Consider the following 19,285-nt stretch of genomic DNA (forward strand, 5'->3'; position numbering starts at 1 on the left):
CCTTTATACTACAAAGGCATAGTTGTCTAATGACAGGGACCACATGGCCTACAAAGTCTGAAATATTTATTATCTGGCCTTTTACAGAAAAACTTTTTGCTAATCCATACTCTAGAACAATGGTGCTCAACAGAAGCTGATTTTGCCCACCACAGGACATTTAGCAATCTCTGGAGATATTTTTGGTTGTCACAACTGAGAGATGATACTACTAGTATTTCATGTAGAAACTAGGGATGCTGCTAAATATCTTATAAATCACAGGACAACCACAACTACCTCCATCATACATGCACACAACCAAGAATCATCTGGTCCAAAATGTTAATAGTGACAAATTTGAGAAACTCTGCTCTAAAATATATACATAGAATATTTAAAAAGTGAACCTAATAAATATCTAGATGTGTCTTTTAAACTGTGTGCTCTAAAAATAATTAACCAATGTTGACAGTACATTCAGAAAATATAAAAGTATATTAGAACCAAAAAAAACTTTCAATAAACTCCACAAAATACAAATATCACAGTTCAGTAAAATTAGAAATTGAAAATAATGTAAACAAAACTAAAATCTGATCATTTAAAAATTTTGAAATGAAATGAAATGAAATGAAATGAAATGAAATGAAAAATCTATTCAGATATGTAAGCACAACTGTGGAGTAGGCTCCAAGCTCTTGTTTCTCCCATAGAACTACTGGGGGGGGGGGGGGGGGAAACTGAACCAACTTTGTCATAGCTGTGGAAAAAGTCAAAGGTTTATAGCAATCAGGCAAACATCTGATCAAGAAAAAACATCTTCAAACTAATAGGAAAGTTTTGTGACACTTGTACTCATTCCTTCCCCTTGCAGTCATGACAGTGATTTTGGTGTTGAAGCAACAGCAGTTCAGTTTCCAGTTCCCTTCCTTGAGCTGGGAACAAAGCAGACCTTTCTTGAAAGTTGTGTGTACCTGTTTTAAACTGGGAGATACAAGGCACATGTCTGTTACATATAACTTGGAAGTTGGGCAGATACATGGTGGGAGCTGCTCTTAGTACCTATAAGATTCACAGATGTCTGGGGCAAGAGATTGCAAGTGAAAATATATAAGAAGCCATTTGAGGTCTAGAGAAGCTGAGGTGAGACTGTTTAAGAAATTAGAACATTCGGAAGCAGCCATGTATACAAAGGAATTTAGAAAGCCACATGCATGCCCAGAAAGACCTAAGAAGACTTTAAGCTTTCACCTTGGGTTGATTCCTAGGCTCAGGACAAACTTAGCTAAGTGCTAAAGGACTACTCTAACTAACATAAGGTCAATTTGCAAAGCCCAAGGGGAGTTCTTGGTATTCAAGGAAATCTTTGTTAAAACATTAGCTAAACATGAGCTAAAGGAATAGAGACTTCAGTTACCACACAGAGCAAAAAGCAGTTTTTGCAAAAATAGATGAAAAGTCTCAAAAAATGGAGTACTACAGTCTTTGACAATCAAAAAACTAAACACCAAACCCTAAAGAATGGGGAGAATCTGAATTCCAGAGTTACCATGTTATAATAGTCAAACAAATAATTTTCAACAACAACAACAAAAAATCACACATAATATGGAGATCCCAGGAGAAGAGAGAGAAATAGAAAGATTAGTTTAAGAAATAATGGCTGAAATTTCCTCAAATTTGCTGAAAGATACATATCTACAACAAGGTGAACAAACTCCAAGTTGGATAAACTCAAAGAAACTCAGCTTGGGACACAGTATAATCAAATTACCAAAAGACAAAGACAAAAAGAATCTTCAGAGCAGCAAGAAAGAAACAATTCATTACTGCTTCATTGATAGTCTCAGCCTATCAATAATGACAGCAGCTAGGAATTCCTGAGGCACTCCCTTGGGCACATGCTGCTTGTGACACTTCCCAGCTGGAGCCAAAGTTGTAGTGGGACCAGCCCTGGCAACTCTTATATGATTATAAGCTGCACCTCAGAAACAACGGTCAGGGAACTTTGAAAAAACAAGGCTTTCTGAAAGGGGAACTCAATGGGTGGAGGAGGCTTGACTCCTTATTAGTTGTTTAGCCAGTAGTTCTGTCATACTGGGGGCAGTATGTTTATTCAAGATGGATATCTTTGAAATGGATGTCTCCAACAATCAAAGCTTAATATCAGCCTCTTACACTATAATCAAAAAAGCTAATGTCAGGCACTTACACTACAATTACTTATAAGGGATCTTCAAGGAAATTATCAGGTAATTTCTAATAAGAAACCTTGGAAACCAGAAGACAATAGGATTGTATATTTAAGGTGTTAAAGAAAAAAAATGCCCAACCTGAAATTCTATATCCAGCAAGACATTTATTGAAAAACAAGGCAGAAATTAAGACCCAGATAAACAAAAGCTGAGGGCAGTCATTACTACTACACATGCCCTTTTAGAAATACTAAAGGAAATCCTTCAGGTTGAAATGAAAGAATGCCAGACAGTAATTGGAAGCCACATGAAGAAATAAAGATCTTTAGTTAAAGTAAACATGTGGGCAAGTACATACACCAATATTATTGTAATTTTGGTTTTTAACTTTTTTCTACTGATTTTAAGAGACAGATACATAAAAAATAATTATAAGTCTATGTTATTATACACATAATGTATAAAGATGTAATTTCTGATATCAGTAACATCAAGAAGAGGAATGGAGCTATTTGGGAGTAGAAGTTTTGTATGTGATTGAAGTTAAGTTGGCATCAATTAAAATTAGATTGCTCCAACTTCAACATATTATATATAACATCTATGGTAACCACAATAAAAATATCTATAAAATATACACAAAATGAAATGAAAATGGGTTCAAAGTGTATCACTACAAAAATCAAGTAAACACAAATGAAGGACGTAATGGAAGATATGAAGAGCAAAAAAGCTGTAAGACTACAGAAGGAAATAACAGAATATTACAGGTAAGCCCTTGTTTATCAGTAATTACTTTCAGTGTAAATAGATTAAACTCTCAAGTGGGTAGTGATTAGCAGAATGAATTTTAAAATGATCCAAGAATATGCTGCTTACAAATGACATACTTTGGATCTATTTCAACAAAAGTGAAGGGATAGAAAAAGATGTCCTATACCAATAGTAACCAAAAGACAGCTTGGATGCCTATACTATTATCAGATAAAATAGACTACATCAGAAACTGTCACAAGAGACAAAGAAAGGTGATATTTTATTGATTAAAGAATTTATACACTGAAATAAATAACAATCACTAATATACATGCACTGAACACCAGACCTCCAAAATTTATGAAAAAATTGACAGAATTGAAAGGGGAAATAGGTAATTCTACAATTACAGTTGGAGACGTCAATACATAATCAGTAATGAATAGAACAACCAGTCAAAAGATTAATAAGGAAAAGATTATTTGAACAACCTGCAAACTAATTAAGCTTAACAGATGTATAAAGAACACACCACCAAATAACAGCAGAGTATATATTTTTCTCAAGTGCATGTGGGTCATTGTCCAGGGCAGATTATATGTTAGAACACAAAACAAATCTTAATAAATTTTAAAAGAATGAGGGGGCGCCTGGGTAACTCAGTAGGTTAAGTGGCCGACTTCGTCTCAGGTCATGATTTCACGGCCCGTGAGTTCGAGCCCCACGTCGGGCTCTGTACTGACAGCTCAGAGCGTGGAGCCTGTTTCGGATTCTGTGTCTCCCTCTCTCTGACCCTCCCCCATTCATGCTCTGTCTCTGTCTCGAAAATAAATAAACGTTAAACAAAACAATTTAAAACAATAAAAGACTGAAATTATTAAAAAAAAAACTCTTCTCATCACAAACCTAGAAAAAAAAAAAAACAAAGAAAACTTTAAAATTCACCAATAAATGGAAATTAGACAACACAACACTCTTTAAAAACAAAAAACAAAACAAAAACAAAAAAAAACAGAAGACAAGAAACATCCCAGTCAGTAAATCAACAGCATCAGGGTAAGCAAGAAAAGGACTTCACAAAGAGACTGACATTTACATTTTTTGACAAAACTGGAATACACTGAATTACAGAGCAAATTCACTAAAACAATAAAGAAAATCTGTCCTTGTGAAGGTTATATTTTTACCCCCCCAAAATTGTTTCGATTTTGATAATTACACCACACACTGGTTAAGAAAATAAAGCATGGTATTTAGCAACAGGACAATCCTAACTACCTTGAGAGACACTGTGCTCACACTCACTGGCAACCACTGAAGTCAGCACGGCCAGGCGCGTAGATGGCCACCTATTTCTCTGCATAAGCCACTGCTGTCTCCTTACTGAAGCCCTGGATGGTGAGATCATAGACCATCTCCTCTACTTTTTTCAGATCATACTTGAAGCCATCACAGCAATTCCTCAGGGAGTCGTTTTTCGGGTTGGGAAGGCAGAAGCTAGAATTCAGTTCATTAATGAAAGTGTAGATGTGGAGGATCTGGGAGTAGCCTCCAACAGTCACACTGTTGACAGAGAGCCTTGAAAATCCACTGGCAAGAATTAGAACTCCTGAAAGATGATCTTCTACATCCAGATGAAATCCTTTCTCCCAATATGGCTCAATGCCAAGAACTTCAGTAACCACTTCTGGAGTCATTAGTGTTTCTGATTCCAAATACACAACAAATGTTACCAAGAAGACCAAAAGCTGCAGCACAAACCCCCAGTGCTCATGAAATCCGTAATACTGTTCAGCAGAGAACTTGGTCTCTGAAGACATTAAATGTGTTTTTACTGTACCAAAGTGTTCTCAAGCTTTCAAACACCTCTTTGGAATATCCTGAAAACCAGGACCCTGCTGGACCCCCTGCAGTAGAGTTAAAATCGCTCAAGCTGTTTGTTATAAACTTTGTACAACTTTTCAGATTTCCTCTTAGATGTCCTGCTTGGCAGCCAAAAAGCCCTGCAGCTCCACGAAGATCTCACTCACAGACATGCTGCCAGATGCACAACAATCAGCCAGTGCAGACAAGTGTGACCACCAAAAAGTATTTCAGAGACCACCAGCACATCAGTCACAATACCCAAGGCCACCACCATGTCCACCAGTTCCTATGCTTAAACGACACTCTTAATGAAATAGTGGGTCAAAGAAGAAATCACAGGGAAATTAACAAATACAAAGCAGTGCTGAGTTAAATTTATAGTTGTAGGCTTCTCGGGAAAGTGGAGGAGTAGGAGGATCCTAAGCTCACCTCATCCTATGGATACAACTAGATAACACCCACATCAGTGTAAATAACCCAGAGAATAATCCAAAGACTGGCAGAACTGACTCTCCAAAGCCAAATGTAGAAAAGAGGCCACATCAAAGAGGATAGCAAGAGCAGAGATATGGTTGGGAGCTAAATGGACCTGCAGGACTGTCTGAGGGAGGGACACCATGGGCTCAGAAAGGGGAGAGAACAAGACCCTCATTCCCAGCACTCCAGGCATGGGGAATCTGCACACAGAAGATGAATCTCCTAGAATTTGGCTTTGAAAACCAGAAAGGATGAATTTCATGAGTTCCCATAATCAATGGGGCTCAATACCCAGAACTTTAAAAATCAGCAGGCTTGGCTCTGAGAGAGCCAGAAGAGCGAAAAGAAACTCATTTGTCACCCTTAAAAAGAAAGTGCAAATAACAGCCCACAGAGATACAACAAAGAAGCAGCAGTTTGAAAAATCACTAAGGTATATGAAAGGGAGCAGATTTCAGAGCATGTGCTGGAGGGGTAAAGATCATTGGGAGACTTTTCCAAGAACAAAAGAGCTGGCAGTCACCATTTCCCTCTTCCACCCCCCAGTCTAGGCACACAGACACCTGAAAGAACTAGTTCAGCACCAATATTCACCACCTAAATTTCTAACAACATGCCCCTACCCCCTCTAATATGCCTTGGCTGGAAGCTATCCAAAACAATGCCACAAGCCTGGCAGTGTGCAAACAGCCCCAACAGGGACCAGCACTAATCCAAAGTTAACTCTTGCCCTGGGAGGTTGGAAACGTAATCACACGCATCAGTTCAACTATGCCCCAGGAGTGGCCTGGGGGAAGATATCAGATCTAACTACAGGCCCCACCCACCAATGAAGGCCTCTCAGGGACCATGCAGGAAAAGCTGTCTGCAGCTTGGTGGTACTATATCTCTGGCAAACACCTGGTTTGACTCAACTCAAGCCAAAAGCAGCCCCAGACTGACCCACTGATGACACAGGACCCAAACCTTGCTGATAACAGGTGAAGAACCATTGCAGATGACTGTACTGAAGGCAAAAGCAACTCAGCCACAACAGCAGAGTGTGTATAATACACAAAGCACACACCCCTGAAGCACAATGTTCTGATAAACAGGTGACAATGCACTGCAGGGCACAACAGGATCTCTTCTTCATAAGGCCACTACTTTCAAGAGCAGAAGACATAGCTGACTTTCCTAATACATACAAACAGACACAGAATTAGACAAAAGAGGATACAGATGAATATGTCCTAAAATAAGAGAACAGAACAAAATCAAAGCAAGAGACTCAAGCGAAATGGAGATAAGTAATATGCCTGATAGAGAATACAAAAAAAGAAAAAATGTTCATAAAGATACTCACTGAACTTAAGAATGGAGGACCTGGTGAGAATCTTAACAAAAAGATACAAAACATAAAAAAGAATGAATCAGAAATAAAGAACTCAGCAACACACAATACATAATACACAATACATAATAGATTGAAAGAAGCAGATCAGTGATCTGGAGGACAGGGTAATGGAAAGAAAGAAACTTAACAGGTGAGAAAAAAAATAATGAATCAAAATAGACTTACGGAATTCAGCAACACCATCAAATGTAAAAACATTCCCATTACAGGAATCCCAGAAGGAGAAGGCATAAAACTTATTTGAAAAATTAATACCTGAAAACATCTTGAATCTGGGTAGGAAACAGAAATCCAGATCCAAGAGGCACATACAGCCTCAAACAAAATCAACACAAAAGTCCGCAATAAGACACATAGTACTTAAAATAGCAAAAAACAGTGATAAAGAGAGAATTTAAAAAGCAGCAAGAGAAAAGAAAACAGTTACATACAAGGCAAACTCCACAGGGCTATCAACTGAGTTTTCAGCAAAAATTTTTCAGGCCAGAAGGGAATGGCAAGATATATTCAAAATGCTGAAAGGAAAAAAACCTGCAGCCAAGAATACTCTATCCAACAAGGCTACAATTCAGACATACCAGAAAGATAAAGACCAAATAGTAACACAAATCAAAAACCAATAACAGATATGCACTAAACAAAGAGAAAAGAATCCAGGTATATCACTAAATAAAGCCAGCAAACCATGAGAGAAGAGAGCAAGAAAAGAAAGTAACAGAGAAGAACTACAAAATCAACCATAAAACAAGTAAAACAAACAAAAAAACAAGTAAAACAAGTAAAAACAAAAAAAAGTAAAAAATAGCAATAAGTACATGTCTACCACTAATTACTTTGAATGTAAATGGGCAAAAGTCTCCACTCAAAGGATATAGGGTGACAGAATGGATAAAAGAGCAAGTGCCATCCTTACACTGCCTACAAGAGACACATTTCAAACCTAAAGACACATGCAGATTGAAAATAAAAGGATGGAGAAGTATTTATCATACAAATGGATGTGAAAATGGGTAGCAATACTTGTATTGAACAAAATAACAAAAATTGTAACAAAGAAAGACACTATATAATCATAGAGGGAACACTCCAACAAAAAGATATAACATTTGTAAATATTTATGCACCCCAAATGGAAGACCCAAATACATAAAGCAGCTAATAATAAACCTAAAAGAAGTAATTGATAGTAATACCATAAAAGTAGAGGAGTTTAACACCAATTTACATTGATGGATAGTTCAATCAAATAGAAAATAAACAAGGAAACAGTGTTGTTGAATCACACAGATCTAACAGATATATTCAGAACATTCCGCCTTAAAATATCAGAATATACATTCTTTTCAAGGGCACATGGAACATTCTCCAGAATAGATTGCATATTAGTCCACAAACAAGTCTCCACATTAGGAAATATCAAATTATACCATGCATCTTTTTGACAACAATGCTATAAAACTAGAAATCAACTGCAAGAAAAAATCTGGAAAGAGTACATATAAAGGGAGATTAAATAACATGTTACTAAACAATGAATGGGTCAACAAAGAAATCAAGGGAAAATAAAAAAATAACTTGAGACAAATGGAAATGAAAACACAACAGTCCACAATCTTTGGAATGCGAGAGAAGCGGTACTAAGAGGGAACTTTCTAGCAATACAGGAGTATAAGTAAGAAAAATCTCAAATAAACCACCTAACCTTACACCCAAAGGAGGTAGAAAAAGAACAAATGAAACCCAAAACCAATAGAAGAAAGGAAATAATAAAGATTAGAACAGAAATATGAAAAAGAAACTTAAAAAAAACAGAATTCTGTTCTATTCTATTCTCCTATTTCTAATGAAATCAGGAGCTGTTTCTTTGAAAAGATCAACAAAATTGAAAAACCTCTAGCCAGATATATCCAAAAGAAAGAGAGAGAGAACTCAAATAAACAAAATCAAAAATAAAAGAGGAGAAATATCAATCGCCACCACAGAAATACAAAGGATTAAAAGAACATTTTATGAAAAATTATATGCCAACAAATTGAACAACCTAGAAGAAATGCATAAATTCCTAGAAATGTATAACATTCCAAAGCTGAAGAAGGAAGAAATAGAAAATATGAACAGACCAATTATCACAATGAGATTTAATCAGTAATCAAAAAACTCACAACAAACAAAAGTCCAGGACCAGATGATTTCACAGCTGAATTCTACCAGACATTTAAAGCAAACTTCTCAAACTATTTAAAAAAATAGGAGTGGAAGGAAAGCATTCATTCTATGAAGCCATAATTACCCTTGATACCACAATGAGATAAAGATACTATACACACAAAGATAAAGATACACACAAAAAGAGAGAATTACAGGCCAATATCTCTGATGAACATAGATACAAAAATCGACAACAAAATACTAGCAAACCAAGTCCAACAATACATTTAAAAAATTCATTCACCCCAATCAAGTGGGATTTTTCCCAGGATGCAAGTATGGTTCAATACTTGCAAACCAATCAAAGTGATAACACTATGAAGAGGATAGAGACACAGTGTGGAGAGACTCTACTCTGGAAGAGGGGAATGGATCTGCGTGGTACCTGGTCTTTTAGGACTTCAAGTTTTGAATCCCAGCTGCACGCCAAAGAAAAAACGCAGGAGAGTTGAGGCACAGAGCGAGCTGACTGCAGTCACTATTCTGTGAGGGCTGCCTGAATAGTGTGTGGGGTGTGAGATCCCCTGTCCACGGACAAAAGATTGGGGTGGCACCATTTTTCCCCAACACCACCACTATGGGTCTTCAGAGAGCAACACAGCAGGCCCCAGTGAAGGTAGGACCCGCTTACAAAAAACTTGCCCCCTGTGCCTGCAACTGCTTATTCACTAGGGCAAGAATGACTCTGAGCAAACACAGTGGGCCTCTCCTCCAGAAGACCACCACAGCCAGCACCCCCCATGCACCAAGGGCACTTAAAATCAATTGCTTCAAAATGACACCTGCAGTACTAGTGGAAATAGGACCAAGCTTACTTTCCCACCCCCCACCCCCTTATTCTTTTTTTAATTTTTTCTTCTTTTTTCTCTTGGAATCAAGCTCATAGTCTTGTTTTTGTTTTGTTTTGTTTGTTTTGTTTTGTTTTGTTTTCATTTTCTTTTCTTTTTTTGGGGGGACAGATCAAGCTTCTTTCTTCTTTTGTTTTTCCTTCTTTTTCCTTTTCTTCTTCCTCTTCTTCTTCTTCTTCTCCTTTCTTTTTCTTTGAAATCAGCCTTATAGTTTTTGGGTTCTCTGGTTTTTTTCTTCCCTTTGCTTTCCTCTTTTTTTGGGGGATCGGGGTTTGTTTTAGTGTTCCTAAACACTAAGTTTCCAGGCTTATTTTAACAGACAAATCAAAGCAAACCTAGTTAAATGTCCAAAACCCATTGCAAACAAGGCTGAGCTGTGCAGAGGACTGACCAGTGGAAAGAGCAACCAAAACACATTTTGGCAGAGAAACAGTGTGCGTAGCAGAATGCACACAGCATACACCATAAACACTTCCTGAAGTGCCAGGCCCTGTACAGTGGATGGTCCCTTTTTCATATAGCCTAGTTCTCAGGTGCAGAAAACATTACAAGCTTTCAAAACACACACAACAAAAACCCTAGAAACCTAGCCAAAATGACAAAATGAAGGAATTCTCCCCCAAATGAAAGGTAAAGAAGAAATCACATCCAGGGTGTGGATGCCCAAATCCACAAAACAGATATAAGGAATTTATCTGAACAAGAATTTAGAACAGTCATAAGACTACTAGCTGGGCTTAAAGAAATGTAGAAGACACCAGAGAAACCCTTGCTGGAGTGATCAAAGGCCTAAACCAGTCACACTGAAATAAATAATGCTATAACTGAGATGCAAAACCGACTGGATACAGTCACAATGAGGACTGAAGAAGCAGAGAAGAAAACAGGCAATACTGAAGATAAAATTGTGTAAAATAATCAAGCAGAAAAGAAGTTGGAAAAGAAATTATTAGATCATGAAGGGAGACTTAGAGAACATAGTGATTCCATAAAATGAAACAGTATCCATATCATAGGAGGCCCAGAAGAGGAAGAGCAGGAAAAAGGAGCAGAAAGTTTATTTAAAAAATTATATTTGATAACTTCCTTAATCTGGGGAAGGAAACAGGAATTCAAGTCAAAGAGGCATAGAGAACTCCTCTCAAAATCAACAAAAACAAGTCAACACCATAACATATCATAGTGAAACTTGCAAAATACAAAGATAAAGAGAGAATTTGGAAAGCAGTTAGCGACTAAAGATACTTAACCTAAAAGGGTAGACACATAAGGTTAGCAGCATACCTGTCTACTGAAACTTGGCAGGCCAGAAAGGAATGGTAAAAAATATTCAATGTGCTGGCTGGGGAAAGTATGCAGCCAAGAATTCTTATCCAGCAAGACTGTCATTCAGAATAGAAGGAGAGATAAAGAGTTTCCCAGACAAAAACTAAAGGAATTTATGACCACTAAACCAGCCCTGAAAGAAATTTTAAGGGGAATTCTGAGTACAGGAAAAAAAAAAAAAGGAGAAGACCAAAGCAGCAAAGACTACAAAGGACCAGAGAACATCACCAGAAATACCAACTCTAAAGGTGACACAATGGGACTAAATCCATGTCTTTCAATAATCACTCTGAATTTAAAATGACTAAATGCTTCAATCAAAAGAAATAGGGTATCAGAATGGATAATAAAAAACAAAACCCACCTATATGTGACTCATTTTAGACCTAAAGACAACTACAGATTGAAAGTAAGGGGATGGAAAACCATCTATCATGCTAATGAACATCGAAAGAAAGCTGGAGAACCCATACTTATACCAGACAAACTAGATTTTAAAACAAAGACTGTAACAAGAATGTCATTATATCATAATTAAGGGGTCTATCCATTAAGAAAAGCTAACAATTCTAAATATTTATACCCTTAACTTGATAACACACAAACATATAAATCAATTATTCACAAATGTAAAGAAACTCATTGATAATATTACTATAAAGCTAGGGGACTTTAATACCACACTTACAGTAATAAACAGATCATATAAGCAGAAAACCAATAAGGAAACAATGGCTTTGAATGACACACTGGACCAGATGGACTTAACAGGTATATTCAGAACATTTCATCCTAAAGCAGCAGAATTCACATTTTCCCTAAGTGCACATGGAATATTCTCCAAAACAGATCACATACTGGGTGACAAATCAGCCCTCGACAGGTACAAAAGGATCAAGATCATAGCATGCATATTTTCAGATCACAATGATACGAAATTTGAAATCAACCACAAGAAAAAAATTGGAAAGTCCTCCAATACATGGAGGTTAAAGAACATCTTAGTAAAGAATGAATGGGTTAACCAGGAAATTAAAGAAAATTTTTTTAAAAAATACATGAATGCCAATGAAAATGAAAACACGATGGTCAAACCCTTTGGGATGCAGCACAGGCAGTCCTAACAGGAAATTACATTGCTATTCAGGTCTACCTCAAGGAGCAATAAAGGTCCCAAATGCACAACCTAACATCACACCTAAAGGAGCTAGAAAAGATGCAACAAATAAAGCCTAAACTCTTCAGAAGAGGGGAAATAATAAACATTAAACCAGAAATAAACAATATAGAAAGAAAAAAATAGGATAATGAAATTAAATGCTAGTTCTTTGAAAGAATAAATAAAATTGATAACACCTCTAGCCAGACTTATCAAAAAGAAACAAGAGAGGACCCAAATAGATGAAATCACAAATTAAAGAGGAGAGATCACAACCAGCACTGCAGAAATACAATTATAAGAGAATATTATGAAAACTTACATGCTGACAAACTGGGAAATCTGGAAGAAATGCATAAATTCCTAAAAACTCACACACTACCAAAAATGAAACAGGAAGAAATAAAAAATTTGAACAGACCCATAACAAGCAAAGCAATTGAATCAGTTATCAAAAATCTCCTGGGCCAAATGGCTTCCCACGGAAAATTCTACCAGACATTTAAAGAAGAGTTAATACCTATTCTTTGCTAACCGATCCAAAAAATAAAAATGGCAGGAAAGCTTCCAAACTCATTCTATGAAGCCAGCATTACCTTGATTCCAAAACTAGACAAACAACCCACTAAAAAGGAGAATTATGGGCCAATATCTCTGATGAAACTGGATGCAAAAATTCTCAGCAAGAGACTAGAAAATCGAATTCAACAGTACATTAAAAGAATTATTCACCCTGATCAAGTGGGATTCATTCCTGGGCTTAAGGACTGGTTCAGGATTTGCAAATCAATCAACATGATACACCACATTAATAAAGGAAATGACAGGAACCATAGAACCCACTTAATAGATACAGAAAAAGCATTTGACAAAATACAGCATCCTTTCTTGATAAAAATCCCTCAAGGAAGTAGGGATAGAAGGAACATACCTCAACATCAAAAAGCCATACACAAAAGACGCAAGGCTAACATCATCCTCAATGGGGAAAAACTGAGAGCTTTCCCACTAAGGTCAGGAACACAATAGGGATGTCCACTCTCACCATTGCTATTCAACACAGTACTGGAAGTACTATCCTCAGCTATCAGACAACAAAGAAAAAAGAAAAGGCATCCAAACAGGTAAGGAAGAAGTCAAACTTTCACTCTTCACAGATGACATAATACTCTACATGGAAACCCCGAACAACTCTACCAAAAAATAGCTAGAATGGATACATGAATTCAGCAAAGTCACAGGATATAAAATCAATGTACAGAAATCGGTTGCATTTCTGAAGCAGTAGAAAGAGAAATCAAGTAATCAATTCCATTTACAGTTGCTTCAAAATCCAGATACCTAGGAATAAACCTAACCAAAGAGGTAAAGGATCTATAGCCTGAAAATAATAGAAAGCTTATGATAGAAACTGAAGATGACACAAAGAAATGGAAAAACATTCCATGCTTATGGATTGGAAGAACAAATATTGTTAAAATGTCTATACTACCCAAAGAAATCAACACGCTCAATGCAATCCCTAGCAAAATAACAGTAGTATTCTTCACAGAGGTAGAAAAACAATTTTAAAATTTGTATGGAACCAAAAAAGACCCCGAATAGCCAATGTTGAAAAAGGAAATCACAGCTGGAGGCATCGTAATTCCAGACTTCAAGCCTTATTAAAGCTGTAATCATCAAGACAGTACAGTGTTGGCACAAAAATAGACACTCAGATCAATGGAACAAAATAGAAAACCCAGAAATGGACCCACAAAGATGGCCAACTAATCTTCAACAAAGCAGGAAAGAATATCCAATGGAAAAACACAGTCTGTTCAACAAATGGTGTTGGGATTACTGGACAGAAACATGCAGAAGAATGAAACTGGACCACTTTCTTACACCATACGCAAATATAAATTCAAAATGAATGAAAGACCTAAATGTAAAATAAGAAATCATCAAAATCCTTCAGGACAAATTAGGCAGCAAACTCTTTGACCTTGGCTAAATCAACTTCTCACGAGACATATCTCCATAGGCAAGGGAAACAAAATAAAAAATGAACTATTGGGACCTCATCAAGATAAAAACCTGCACAACAAAGGAAACAATCAAGAAAACTAAAAGGCAGGCAACAGAATTGGAGAAGATATTTGCAAATGACATATCCAATAAAGTGTGAGCATCCAAAATCTATAAAGAACTTGTCAAACTCAACACCCTAAAAACCAAATAATCCAGTGAAGAAATGGGCAGAAGACATGAACAGACACTTTTTGAAGACATCCAGATGGCTAACAGACACATGAAAAGATGTTCAACATCACTCATCATCAGGAAAATACAATCAAAACCACAATGAGATACCACCTCACACCTGTCAGAATGGCTAAAATTAAGAACTCAGGAAACAACAGTGTTGGTGAAGATGCTGAGGAAGGGGAACTCTTTTGCACTGTTGGTGGGAATGCAAACTGGTCAACCATTCTGAAGAACAGTATGGAGATTTCTCAAAAAATTAAAAATAGAACTACCCTACAACCCAGAAATTGCATTACTAGTTATTTATCCAAAAGATGCAAAAAGACTGATTCAAAGGGACATGTGTACCCTGGTGTTTATAGCAGCATTATCAATAATTGCCAAATTGTGGAAAGTGCCCAAATGTCCATCAACTGATGAGTGGATAAAGAAGATGTGGTATATATATATATACACACACACACACAGTGGAATATTACTCAATGATCAAAAAGAATGAAATCTTGCCGTTTGCAACAATGGATGGAACTAGAGTATATTATGCTAAATGAAAAAAGTCTGTTAGAGAAAGACAAATATATGATTTCAGTCATATGAGGAATTAAAAAACAAAACAGATGAACATAGGGGAAGGGAAGGAAAAAAAGAGACAAAAACAGAGAGGGTGGTAAACCATAAGAGACTCTTAAATACAGAGTACAAACTGAGGGTTTCTGGAGGAGAGGTTGGTGGGGAAAGGGCTAAATGGATGATAGGCATTTAGGAGGGCACTTGAGATGAGCATGGGGTGTTATGTATAAGTAATGAATCACTGGGTTATACTCCTGAAACCAATACTACATGATATGTTAATTAACTTGAATTTAAATAAATATTTTTTTTAAACATTGCATTTAAAAAAAAAGAAGAGGGGACTCCTGTGTGGTTCAGTTGGTTAAGTGTCCACCTCTGAATTTTGGTTCGTCATGATCTCATGGTTCGTGAGATCAAGCCCCATGTCAGGCTCTGTTCTGACAGCACAGAGCTTCCTTGAGAGTCTCTCTTCCTCTCCCTCTCTCTTTCTCTGCCCCTCCCCCAATTGCACTCTCTCACAAAATAAATAATAAACACTTTTAAAAAATAAAAAATAAAAATAAAAAAGAAAAGGATAAAAACCATGCAATCATTTCAATAGATGCAGAAAGGTATTTGACAAAATACAACATCCATTCATGATAAAAACCCTTAATGGAGTAGATTTAGAGGGAACATAGCTCAACATAATAAAGGCCATGTATGAAAAACCCACAGCTAATATCATCTTCATTGGGAAAAAACAAATAGCTTTTCCCCTAAGGTTAGGAACAAGACAAGGATATCAACTCTCACCACTTTAATTCAACATTGTACTGAAAGTGCTGAGACACAACAGTCAGACATGAAAAATAAATAAAAGACATCCAAACTGGTGATGAGGAAGTAAAACTTTCACTATTTGCAGATGACATGATACTGTATATAGAAAGCCTTAAGGACTTCACAAAAAAAAAAAAAAACCAAAAATGACTAAAACTGATAAATGAATTCAGTAAGGTTGCAGGACACAAAATCAATGTACAGAAATCTGTTGAATTTCTATACATTAATAACGAAGTAGCAGAAAGTGAAATTAAGAAAATATTTCCCATTTACAATTGCACCAAAAAGAATACTTGGGAATAAACTTAAACAAGAAGTTGAAAGACCTATTGGATTCAATTTGCTGTTTTATTGAGAGTTTTTGCATCATGTTCATCAGGGATATTGGCCTGTAATTCTCTTTTTTATTGGGGTCTTTGGTTTTGGAATCAAGGTAATGCTGGCTTTCTGGAATGAGTTTGGAAGTTTTCCTTCCATTTATATTTTTGGAACAATTTGAGAAGTATAGGTATTAATTCTTCTTAAAATGTTTGGTAGAAGTCTTGTGGGAAGCCATCTGGACCTGGACTTTCGTTTGTTGGCAGATTTTTGATTACTGATTAAATTTTACTGGTTATGGATCTGTTGAAATTTTCTATTCCATCCTGTTTCAGTTTTGGTAGGAATGTTTCTAGGAATTTATGTTTCTATGTTTCTAGGAATTTATCCATTTCTTCCAGATTGCCCAATTTATTGGCATATAATTTTTCTAGTGTTCTAATTGTTTGTATTTCTGTGGTGTTGGTTGTGATCTCTCCTCTTTCATTCATGATTTTATCTATTAGGTCCTTTCTTTTTTCTTTTTGATAAATCTGGCTAGGGGTTTACCTATTTTATTCTTTCAAAGAACTAGCTCTTAGTTTCATTGCTGTGTTCTAATGTTTTTGTTCTTGTTGTTTCTATATCACTTATTTCTGCTCTAATCTTTATTATTTCCCTTCTTCTGCTGGCTTTAGGCTTAACTTGTTCTTTTTCCAGCTCCTTTAAGTGTAAGGTTAGATTTTGTATTTGAGATTTTTGTTGCTTTTGATGTAAGCCTGTATTGCTATAAACTTCTCTCTTATGACTACTTTTGCTGCATGGCACAGATTTCGGACCATTGTGTTTTGACTTTCATTTCACCTGTCAGAATGGCTAAAATTAACAATAAAAGAAACAACAGATGTTGGTGACGATGCAAAGAAAGGGGAACCCTCTTATACTGTTGGTAGGAATGCAAACTGGTCAACCACTGTGGAAAACAATATGGAGATTCCTTAAAAAGTTAAAAATAGAGCTACCCTATGATCCAGAAATTGCACTACCAGGTATTTATCAAAAACATACAAAAATACTGATTCATAAGGACAGGTGTACCCTGATGTTTATAGCAGCATTATCAACAATAGCCAAATTATGGAAAGAGCCCAAATGTCCATCAACTGATGAGTGGATAAAGATGTGGTATATATACACAATGGAATTACTCACCCATAAAAACAAGTGAAATCTTGACATTTGTAACAATGTGGATGGAGATAGAGTGTATTATGCTAAGTGAAAAAAGTCAGAGAAAGACAAATACCACATGATTTCACTCATATGTGGAATTTAAGAAATAAATGAGCAAAAGGGGAAAAAAAGAGAGAGAGAGGCAAACAATAAAACAGACTGAACTATACAGAAGAAACTGATGGTTACCAGAGAGGAGGTTGAGGGGATGGGTTAAATAGGTGATGAGAATTAAGGAGTGCACTTGTTGTGAGCACCATGTATTGTATAGAAGTGTTGAATCACTATATTACACACCTGAGACTAATATTACACTGTATATTAACTAATTGGAATTTATATAAAAATTTTTTAAACCCTACATTGTCCAGTATTAGTACAACCCCTCCATCTGTCTGTTGGTTGTTATTTGCATGGTATATCTTCCATTTTTTTGCTTTCAACCTGTGTGTCTTTGAATCTAATGTGTGTCTTTTGTAAATTGTTATAGTTGGATCTTACATTATTACCTATTTTGCCAATCTCTGCTTTTTAGTTGGGTTGTTTGGACAATTCATATTTAGTGCAGTTGTTAATAGGGTCAGAGTTACAGTTGCCATTTTGTTATGTCTTTAACTGTCTTGTTCCTATTTTCCTCCCTTAATAACTTCTTTTGTATTAAATAAATATTTTAGTATATCATCTTAATTCCTCTAATAATTTTTTTTACTATATTTTTAACCATTTCCTTAGTGTGTGCTCTAGAAATTCCAATATGCATCTTAACTCATTACAGTTTATTTCAAATTGATGTTAACTTGATTCCCATGAAATATAAAATATTTTCTCCAACATAGCTCTATTCTTTTCCCCTCTTGTGCTATTATTTTCATATATATTACATCTGTATATTTTACAAAACCAACATTACAATGTTATAATTATTTATTTACACAAAGTTATATATTTTAAAGAATTTAACAGAAGAAATGTGAAAATATATTTAGATTATTTTATTTTTAACATGGATATTGATTTCTTCTACACTTTTCATTTCTTCCAGTCAATTTGAGCTACCATCTGGTGTCATTCTCTTCTACATTCCAAAGAATTTTCTTTAGTATTTTTCATAAATCAGTTCTGATATCAAGGAGTTCTCTCAATCGTTTTAAATTTTGGAATGTCCTTATTTTACCTTTGTAACTGGTAGATAGTTTCACTGGATAAAAAATTCCTTATTAGCAGTTTTTTCTTTCAGTATTTTGAATATATCATTCCACTGCCTCCTAGGGTCATTTTTCTCTTATGGGAACTTAGACATTTTCTATATTGATGCACTCTTGCACATATTAAGTTGTTTTTCTCTTGCTTCTTTCAAGATTTTTTTCTTTGTGTGTGTGGCTTTCAACACTTTGGCTATGATGTGTCTAGGTATAAATCTCTTTGAATTTGTCCTACTTATGGTTCGTTAAACTTCTTGGATGCGTAAGTTAATATTTTTTTAAACAAATTTAGGTAGTTTGAGGCCACTATTTCTTCAAAGAATCACAGTTACTATTGTACCCACACCTTGAGGAAGTATATTAGATGAAATTTTAGACATTTATTGGGAAAGTCTAAGAACTAGGAAATTGGAATGAGTACATGTCTTTGAATTCAAACCATTTAGCACAATGAGTACGTCTTGATCCAATAAGCAGATTTTTCTCCTTGTGTGAGTCTGTTTCTGCATTGCTGGAATTCAACTATAAGATGAATTTCTAAATTATTACCCTGAACTTTTAAAAAGCCACCACAAGGGGGCACATGGGTGGCTCAGTCTGTTAAGCGCCCAACTTTGCTAAGGTCATGATTTCACAAGGTTCTTGGGTTGGAGCCCCACATCCGGCTCTGTGCTGTCAGCTCAAAGACTGGA

General features: G+C 35.9%; 1 pseudogene; it reads right to left on the reverse strand.

Moving 5' to 3' along the window:
- Positions 1-4,282: 4,282 nt before the first annotated feature.
- On the reverse strand, positions 4,283-4,969 carry LOC125150782 (translin-like; annotated as a pseudogene).
- Positions 4,970-19,285: the final 14,316 nt, after the last annotated feature.

The sequence above is a fragment of the Prionailurus viverrinus genome, chromosome D4 (genome assembly GCF_022837055.1).
Source record: "Prionailurus viverrinus isolate Anna chromosome D4, UM_Priviv_1.0, whole genome shotgun sequence".
NCBI lineage: Eukaryota > Metazoa > Chordata > Mammalia > Carnivora > Felidae > Prionailurus > Prionailurus viverrinus.